This window comes from Tenrec ecaudatus, chromosome 6 (genome assembly GCF_050624435.1).
Source record: "Tenrec ecaudatus isolate mTenEca1 chromosome 6, mTenEca1.hap1, whole genome shotgun sequence".
Taxonomy (NCBI): Eukaryota; Metazoa; Chordata; class Mammalia; order Afrosoricida; family Tenrecidae; genus Tenrec; species Tenrec ecaudatus.
The window spans coordinates 108160801-108171333 of NC_134535.1; the positions used below are offsets into that span (position 1 = coordinate 108160801).

General features: G+C 38.8%; 1 pseudogene; it reads right to left on the reverse strand.

Moving 5' to 3' along the window:
• Positions 1–4517: 4517 nt before the first annotated feature.
• On the reverse strand, positions 4518–4983 carry LOC142451139 (DNA-directed RNA polymerase II subunit RPB9 pseudogene; annotated as a pseudogene).
• Between the last annotated feature and the right edge of the window lie 5550 nt (positions 4984–10533).

Sequence of the window (10533 nt, forward strand, 5' to 3'; positions counted from 1 at the left end):
GAGTCCCGGGGGGAAAACCCACTGAGTGGAAGCTAACTTCCCCACAGCCTCTTCAGCTTGATTCACCCACAGTGGGATCGATCTCTGGATCTCTGGGTGAGATGCCTGTTGCTTTTTGTGCGATATGATTGAAACCTTTTTGCACTGGAAACCGAAGGAGCAACTGGATGGTGTCCAGCCCAGGGAAACCAGTTCATTTCTTTGGAAACACAGCACCGCCAAAGGAAGCAAAATCAACTTTTTGTTTGCCTTACCTCTGTGCTCTCCAAATTTACCTTACAAATATAAACAGAAGAGATGATGAAGCAAGGAAGTACATCTTTATATACCATTATATTTGAGAGAAGAGGTTTTCAACTTGTCTACTTTATTTCTCTCTCCTTTTTAAAAGTGTGGTGAGAATATATGTACTAAATATTTGCCAATTTACATGATATAGGTCCACATTAAAAAAATACTTGGTTCTTTTGATTAAATTGATGAATCAGGTTTGTCAGTTCAATCAAAAGTCAGGTGACATGGTAGCATGGGCGAAGATTAAATATACAGACAGAGGTCATTTTATGGATAAATGAAATATTTACCTTTGTTTCCAAATACATAGAACAGTGAGGTCTCTGGGTTTCTTAAACCTGTTGTCTTTCTTTATTCAGAAAAATCAATAAAAGATCTTAAGTAGCTAACTCTGCCTAGATACTTACTTTGGGAGATTGTAAAGAAAATATGTGTATCAGCAGGAAGGCTCTTGCAAGAGCATTTTGTGATGAGATGAGACTTCTAATATAATTGTAAGAAGCTTAGAAAGTTCATTTGCCATTTATATTAATATCCCTGTATCCCTGTCATCTGGTCTTGCTGATCTATGTTCAAGTGAAAATGTAGTTTGCAAACAGACTTTTGGTTGAAATAATTTTTCACGGTTTTATGAGTTGGCAGTCCAAATTCTTCTTTTATAATGAGAAGATTTTAAAAATGAATTAATATCTTGGCCACTTCAAAGTCATACAAATTTCACACTTAGTTTTCACTTTGTTCCCTCTTACTTGTGATGTTTTAATATTCCTTGCTGAACCACTTTTCTGTCATTTACTTCTGAATTTTTGGCAGCCCATTTTCCATCTCGTTTAAGCTTTAACCAATGCCAATTACATATGACTTTACTGGATGTTTTGCTCATGGCCCTTATAAGCTAATCTTTCAGGATTTATGGGAGATGGATGATTTTTTAATGAAGTCATCTTCGATGTAATACAACTCAAACTCCACAGGAAACAGGAAACTTGAAAAAGTCACTGTACTTCTAAGTAGCTGAGGAATCTTTGACATCTCACTTAAACTGTGTTCAGAGGCTTTTCTTGACTGTAATTTTTAAGGAAGCAGGCTGCGAGGTCTTTTTCCTTCAGTGCCATTGGCCACGCTCAAACCTATCACGCTGTGAGTCAGCAGCACCTCAAAGGCAGTGAGTGAGTTCTGACCATGAACATGGTCGTGTGAAGTTTGTCCTCAGGCAGAGGGTGTTTGAAAGTGGATAATTATTATAAAATAAATTGGTCACTAGGGCGATACTGGGAGGGTAGAGTGTGGGTGGGTTGGAAAGAGGGAACCGATTACAAGGATCTACATGTGACCTCCTCCCTGGGGGATGGACAACAGAAAAGGGGGTGAAGGGAGACGCCGGATAGGGAAAGATATGACAAAATAATAATTGATAAATTATCAAGGGCTCATAAGGGAGAGGGTAGCGGGGAGGGAGGGGGAAAAGAGGACTTGATGCAAAGGGCTTAAGTGGAGAGCAAATGCTTTGAAAGTGATGAGGGCAAAGAATATACAGATGTGCTTTTTACAATTGATGTCTATATGGATTGTGATGAGTTGTATGAGTCCCAAATAAAATGTTAAAAAAAATAAAATGAATTGGTCACAAACACATTTGCTAGCACAGCAAAATATCATGGTTGCATGCAGGACTAGAGAAGTGGAAAAGAGGCTCGCCTAGGGCTATACACACAACTGTAGATCAGACAACTCACAGGATTGCTTCTGGAGTCCGTCACCATCTTGGTCAGGGATGACTTAGGACCCTGCTGCTCTGGTACCCCAATTTCCATAAAAGACAAGCCCTCTCCTTGGGAAGGAGCCTGCTCCCCATTGAACTGGCTCAGGGAGTGATAATAATCCACACTCAAACACAACAACATACCGGGTTACTGGGTGGGCTTCTAACTGAGAGATGAGCAATTCAGAATCACTGTGGCCCTGGGGTGTGAAGATGTGGATTTCTACTTCTGTAAAGATGTACAGTCTCAGAAACCCTCAGAAGTAGTTTTACTCTGAACTATAGAGTCACCAAAGCTGGAAAGTGATTACAATTATCAATGCGGCCATAAATCCTTTGGTTACCATTATGACCTCATGCTGGTGTCTTTTTTTTAAAATCATTTTATTGGGAGCTCTTACAGATATTGTAACAATCTACAATTCAATTAGATACAGCATAATTGTACGATTACTGCCACAGTCATTTTCAAAACATTTTCTTTCTTGAACTCTTTAATATCAGTTCCCCTTTATCCCCTTCCCCTCCCAACCCTACCCTCCAGGAACCCTTATTCCTATATTATACATAGTTATTATTATAATTATTTTGCCATATCTTACACCAGCCACTGTATCTGTTCCCCTACAATTCTGTTATTTGTTCCCCTCGAGTTGGGTTATGCAGTCATCATTGCTATCACTTCCCTCTTTGCCCCCACTCTCCTCCTGTACCCCCAGGGAATCATTGCGCCCATTACTATTTCTGATGGGTTTATCTATCTTGGATTTCATGCTTTAAATAATCTTCATTATACAAATGAATATTCACAGCTCTAACAAGCTAAGTGAGGTAAAACTGGGACCATAACAGTAAGGGGAGGAAATATTAAAGAACTAGAGGATGGATATGTGTTTCATCAGTGGTATACTGGTGTTCTGCATCTGGATGGATTATCTTTGTCTTATCTTTGTACGCCTTAAGACTTAGTAAGGGATCTCTGTAAATTATATTTGAATTTGAGGTATTTTTCTATTAGAACAGCATTTATTACCATATCTCACAACAACCAGAACAACCAAAGCCAAACTCAGCACCATCAAGACAATTCCACCTCATAGTGACCTGATAGGACAGGGTAGAACTGTCCCTGTGCACTCCAAAGACTAACTCATTATGGAAATAGAAAGCCTTGGGTTTCCCACTAGTGGCTGGTGTTTTACAACTGTTGACCTTGTGATGGGCAGCCCAATGTGTTACCAATGTGCCACCGGCGTTCTTTCACCACTCTCATAGAGTTGGGGCTGTTGTTGTTCTTGTTGTGAGGGGCCATTGAGTCAGTTCAGACCCCTAGCAGCCGTATGCACAACAGAACAAAACACTGCCTGGTCCTGCTCCATCCTCACATTGTTTCCTATACTTGCTGCATGTGATATTAATGATCTTGTCCTAAAATATGAACATTCTGTCTGGGTACCTTTCTTGGAGATCCATACAAATATGGATCTCTCCCAATTAGTTGTCCAAGTAGATGTCTTCCAAATTTCCTGGCATAGACAACTGAGTTGTACTTCCAGTGCCTCTTCAGTTGTTGAAACATTTCATTTGGTACATCGTGTTCTCCTGGACCCTTGTTTTTGGCTAATGCTTTCAGTGTAGTGTGAAATTCTTCCTTCCATACCACCAGTCCTTGCTTGTATACTATATCTTGAAATGATGGAATGTCAACTAGTTCTTTTTGGTTCAGTGACTCTGTGTATTCTTCCCAACTATTTTGATGCTTCCTACAATTTTCAACATTTTGTCCATAGAACCTTTCAAGATTGCAATATGAGGCTTGAAATTTTTCCCAAGTTCATTCAGTTTAAGATACACTGTTCATTCACTTTTTTAAACTCTAGATCTTTGCTTATTCATTATGACATTTTTACTTTGGCTTCTCAAGCTGCCCTTTGAAGATTTCTATTCAGTTCTCTGACTTTATATATATTTTTCCATTTGCCTTAGCTTGTCTAACGTTAGGAGCCGGTTTCAGAGCCTCTTCTGAAATCTGTATGATTGTTTCTTTCTTACTTGTCTTTTTATACCCTTTTTGAATAACCTTTTTAATAACCTTCATGATGATATTCTTGATGTCCTCCCACAGCTCATCGGGTCTTCTCTCATAAGTAGTTAATGCATCAAATAGGTTCTTGAAATTCAAATGGGATAGACTCAAGTATTTTAAGTCTTATGGGCTTATTTTAATTTTCTTCAGCTTTAACCTAAACTTACATAAAGGCAATTGATGGTCTGTTCCACAGCCAGTCCCTGGCCTGCTTTTAGCTGCTGATAACAACCTTCTCTATCACCTGTTGCCAGAGATATAGTCGATTTGATCTCTGTGTATTTCATCTGGAAAAGTCCGTTTGTATAGTTGCAGCTTGTATTGTTAAAAATGAATTTGCTCTGAATAAGTCATTGGTTGGTTTTGAAAATAAAATTTTTTCCCACAGAAACCGGCTCTATTATCTAACACATGGGGAGGGGGTAGTGGAGGTGGCAAGGCTCACTCAGTCCAGCGGTGACCGCAGTGTGGGGCTGTGCACACGTAGTAGAGTCGCATGGCGTCCTCTGCCCAGGCGCTGTGCGACTGGAAATGCACCGCCTCCTTGTGGCCGCACTTCTGGCACGGGTGGTCCTCGGTCCGTGGCAGCGTAGGGTCCTGGGACACGTCGGCGATGATCTGGGTCAGTTCATCCTCTTCGTGCGTGATCTTGTTGACGTAGATGCAGCTGTTGTCGGCCTCTTGCTGGTAGTCACAGTTGCGGCACGCGTAAAGCAGGATGCGATTCTCTTTGTCTTCCTTGGGATACAGCATGTTGTTATATTCCTGACAGAACCGAATGCCCACGAAACCCGGCTCGTAAGTGCCATCCCGCTCCATAGTAACGCATGCGCTGCCCGCCCCGCCCTTCTGCACCGGCTCTGACGCGCTACGGGTCCGGTTTTGAAAAATTTTGCTATGGATCTCCATCTTCATTTCTGTCACCCAGGCCATATTTTCCCACTATCGTTCCTTACTCTTTGTTTCTGACTTTGGCATCCCAACTGCTAATAATTACGAGTGCATCTTAATTGCATGTTAATCAATTCCCAATTGAAGATGTTGGTAGAATTCTTCAAGTTCTTCATCAATAACTTTGGTGTTCAGTGCATAAATTTGAATAATAGTTGTATTTTTAATTCTGATCCTCATTCTTTACATACTGAATTGTGAAGTTAATCAGTCAGTTCTAGATTGTGGTTGTCATTCAATGTAGGCTTAGTTCTGACTCGGAGTGACCCTATGCACACAACAGAATGAAACACTGCCTGGTCCCCAGCCTTCCTCACAGTCGTTGCGAGGTTTGAGCCCCTTCTGGCATCTGTCGTATCCCTCTATCTTTGATATTTCTTTTCTCTTTGGTGCGGACCCTCTACTTTATCAAGCACGATGTCCTTCTCCAGGGTTGGGTCTCTCCTGATGTGCCCAAAGAATGTGGGATAAAGGTTCTCCATCCTCAAGTCCAAGGATCATGCTGGTTTTCCTTCCTCAAGGACAGATGTGCTTGCTATTGTTCTTCTGGCTGTCACACTACTCTCAGCAGTCTTCCCCAACCCTGGAAGGCACATGCTCTTTATTCTTCTTGTTTCCCTAAACATTGTCCAGCTTTCACATGCATATAACACGACTGAACTCCCAGGCACAACTGAGTCCTCAAAGTGACACCTTGGCTCTTGAACACTTTAAAGAAGTCTTTTGCAGCCATTGAATGCATCATTTTATTTCTTGGCTGTTCCTTCTATGAGGATTGATTGTAGATCAAAACAAAATGAAATCCTTGACAGCTTCAAACTCGTCTTTATTTATCATGATGTTGTCTTTTGGTCCGGATTTGAGTAATTGGTATTCTTTCCATTGATTTGTAATCTATACTTAAAGTTCAAACTTGAATCCAGGAAGTCTAATTCCCAACCCCCCATTTCTAACCACTATTCTATAATATTTTTGTGATTTTTAAGTAAAATTATTTTAGGAAATGTATGGAAATATTCATTATTAAGGGAACAACAGCTAAGGCAATGTGGGAGATTTTCTGTATCAGAAAGGTCAATAATCACATCTTTCCAGATTAGATGAAAGTGATAGTAATTTACTTGGAGGAGAGAAAATATGAACCACATCAAATGAGCTATGTTTGCTGAAACTCAATATATTTGGTCTTAGGAGGGACAAAACTGTTCAGCCAAAATACTCTAATAGCCGCCTCTTTATTTATTTATTTATTTAAGGAAAGAAATGGATTTTGTGTTGATCCAAAGAGATAAATACAGATCTTTTAACAACAGTTACTATATGGAGACAGATTAGGAGGTGATTTGTTAATCAATATTAAGCATCATTCTATGACTGTCCTAAGCTTCTCTGGAGTGCTGTACACAAACCAAGCCCCAGGTACAAACCTCCATTAGAAATCTCTGCACTGTGATTTCTGTAGTATACCGTTCAGAGGTCATTCAAGGAATGAGAGAAAACTGGCAGTGGGAAGATGCCAGAATTTCCAAATCTTATCAGTGAGACTTCCATAGAACTTTAGAAAGAATCCCCAAATGCTTAGCATATGTACAGAGGAAAGGGCCTTAATGAGATGCCACCCTTTCTAATTCAAGTAACTTTGTTTGAAATGTTTTCAATTACAAATGCATGAGGAAGTTTGACTGCTTACAATAAGAAAGGTTTCTATTACTGAGTCACTGAATCAAACAGCCCTAAAGTTTCTTTGAATTTATAAAGTTTCTTTATAGATTTATATAAAAAAAATTGAAAATGCTTAGACTGGAAGTCCCATGTAGTCAGGGATTCTGTGTTCATTTGAGTTCCCCACATCTTACACAAAATCTGGCACCTAACGGCGTAATTAAGAAGCTGTTCAGAGATGTTTAAAAGAATCTCAATAAATTCAAGGGGCAATCTTACCCTGGAAATGTCTAGAAATCAAGACCCAGAGTGAACTGAGATTAGCAAATTCACAAGACTTTTGGCAATGTGTTAAATTTTTTCAGTCATTTTTGTTCTCAGTACAAAGACTTGAATTCATATGTTTTAAAGACAAATCAAAAAAGAAGACAAGCAGTTCTGGCCTAAAAAGTAGAGCCACTATATATTTATTGTACAGTGTGGTGGGTTAGATTGCCCAAAAGCCCTATTTTTATAAAAACAAATTTGTATACAAATTTGTATACCAGTGAGCTGATTTTTGGAGTTAATAGTGTCTTTAAAAATTAAGAACACAAACTCAGACAGTCTGCAGGATACCACTGACAAAAAATTATTCCGTACATCCAAACAATTGAATGTCGGTGTTGATTACTGATTCCTCCTGGGTCCCATTCTTCCCCCACCAAAGGAAACCATTTGTTTGCACTGTGATGTGCCCTTCATGTGAAACATTCTAAGTTGTATTAATGTGTTGCACATGGTGTTGTCAAGAAAGGTTTCTGACCCTGGAACGAGTATTGAACAACTTTGGAGATTCTGCAATTATTCTATTGCTTTCTGAATACTGTATATGCACAATGGAATCAAACCAAGTGAAATCAAAGAAAGTGAAAGGCCATACTTGGTGACAAGCTTACTAATGGTATGACTAGCCCATAATTGGAAAGTTCTGTTCTGAGTGTTTTTTTTTCACCCATCTGACTTTTGAACATGTTGTTTTAAAAAATGAAGTATTCTATGTGTTATTCATATTAAAGTAAGATAACTATAAATGAAAATAGAATTTTTTAGCACATTATTTCTGCTTTTAATGTTCTGAGTGGCAAAATGCTGAAACACCCCACAGCATTTAAGACGGCATTAAAAACAGTTACATTGATTGTGATCTTTTTTAATAGTTATAATATTATGATTATTTAAATGGTGATGTCCTTGCAAATGAATACTTAGGACTAGGGAACGGCCCCTCTAGCAAAGCTGCAGAAATGCAGCACTATGCTAAAACTGAAGGGGAAAATGAACGTGAAGCAATGAGATCAATTTTGATCTCCTGGAGTCACTTAACCATCTTGTGAAAGGAATAGAATATTCCCCTGAAGCCTCAAGATTCCCCACTTCATTTCTTTTCGGATATCCAGGTTAATCAGTCAACAACTAATTAATGAATTTTCTATCAGACCTGGAAATGCACAGCACTTTGCTCAATGGAGGCAAACCATGCCAAGGTAAATGCCATCACTTGCCTTAAAATTAACTCTAGTGGTCCAACAATGTAATTTTACAAAAGACATAAACCTAAATTAGTGCTTTATCCTTAGGCGTGTGTCCTTGAAAACTTTGATTGAAAAGGTCCTAAACTATTTTTAATCTCTCTGTCTTCCTACCCATAACACTAAACTGAAAATGAGCTTTACACAACCTGGCCAAATATTTAGATAAAAAATGATTTTGTAACCAGCCATATCTTAGAATGTGCTTGAGTTATTCTAGGTGCTATTTAAATAGTTAAACTGTCAGCCTGAGATTTTGTATATATTCCTCATTAGGTTGCCTCGGAGACCCCAGGGTAGGTATATCTGCATTTTAAAATTTTGTATTTTTCCATGGTTTATATGGCCCATAAAAAGCCTTGAGAACTTTATGAGGGATGTTACATTAATATGTGTTATTATAAATATGATTTAAATATCCAAAGCATTACAGAGTGATTACTGTTCAATAAGGCGGCGTGCATAAAAGGGTTATCTCCACACCGTGCTTAGGTTTCTACAATATAAGATAATGAATTGTTCAATATAGTTTGCATGCTATTTGTCTCTGTTTCTTCTGAGACTCCAGGGAAGCTGATATGGAATCCTCTAACTGGGCTATCATCAATTGCAGAACAATAAACAGCCCTCGAGAGTTTTGGATAGTATGTGGTTAGCATGCAATCCATCTTGGGAAACTTGATTTAATACCTCAAAGGAGTAACTCTGACAATGCTCAACATTGTTTTAAACTGCTGCTAAATCAATTAGTGCATTTGAGAATCCTTATGTCTCCGCTTCTCTAAGTCCTGCCCAGCCACGCGGGCTACTTGTTTGGTAAGGCAGAAGATTTAGAGAGCCACTGCCTGGATGCACTTCAGTTCCCTGGAAAACGTTAAAGATAATCCCGCGTGAAAGAGGGAAGAGCCAGCTCTCTTAAATCATCAAGATAGATGTGGGCATCATCTTCAAAATTCATTTATATTTTTCTGAGTTACACTCACTATAGTCAAGAAGGATAAATTAAATCAAAGGTAGCTATGATTCTAAAGGCAGAAGAAATGAAACAAGTTTTATAAGACTTTTGCTTCTTGACCCTAATGTGCACATTGCCTTTGGCGTATATAATGTAACAATATGAACTACATATTGCTGGAGCTCAGAACCCTGTAATTTTCTAATCATTATGCACTTATTACCTTTTTATAGAATCAAACAATAAATAAGATCTTCCTAATGGAAAAGAAAGAATAGCAACATTTTTTTCATTTATGATGAATTAGCCAACCTCGATTCCCCAGTTTAAAAAATTACATTCAATGCAATAAATTTAGCTACTATGTGGGCTACACATTGGGGTACTGAGTGTCAGGTGAACAGGTCTAAAGTACCAGCTGATCCACGGGAGAAAGATGAGGCATTCTCTGCCCTTAGAGTTACAGTCTCTGGAACCCACACAGGCAGTTCTTCCGGCCCCGAGGTTGCACTCCGTCAGAATCAGATAGCTCCACAGCAGCGAGTGACAGTGCAAGGGAGAGTGTCATGACATCTCCCATACTTCGCGACACGACCTCCTTATCATAAATGCTATCCTTTTATTTTACCTCATTTATTTATTGAAGAGAAATCTCAGGCAAGGCCTTGTCTTTCCTTCTTTCTGTTGTTAGGGGGTCATCTTATGTCTTTCCGCCCCCTCGTTCCCCTCAACCTCTCCCCAGTATGTCACAGATGTAACTATGCAGGGTTAAATTAAAGATATTCCTTGGCCTCGAGCCATACTGTTCAATGATATTTTCTTTTAAGGCAAATTCACTCAACTTATGCAACCCTATTTGAGGAAAATCAGTGAATTAAATGAGACCATTAATTAATCCAATGAGTTGATTCTTGAGATTTCTTTGTTGTTGTTGAGTGCTATCAAGGAATGCTAAATCACTGGCTTACCTGTAGTGTATTTTTTGTTTTTGTTTGAATTCAGCAACTATTCTGGGGATATGTAAACTCATTCAATGTTTCTGTCAGCCCAAGATTAATTTCCACTAGTAAAGAAAATCCATCCTCATTTTATGCCTTCATTGCTTCATTCAAAGGTACACAGAGCACTATTTTCCTTGAGTCTATAAACGTCTTATTAGCTCCCATATAGGATAGGAAGACCAAAAGGTTAATTAGCTATAAAGCCTGTCTTCCCCATCACCAGGTAACTGAACGTGCATTTAAATAGTAGT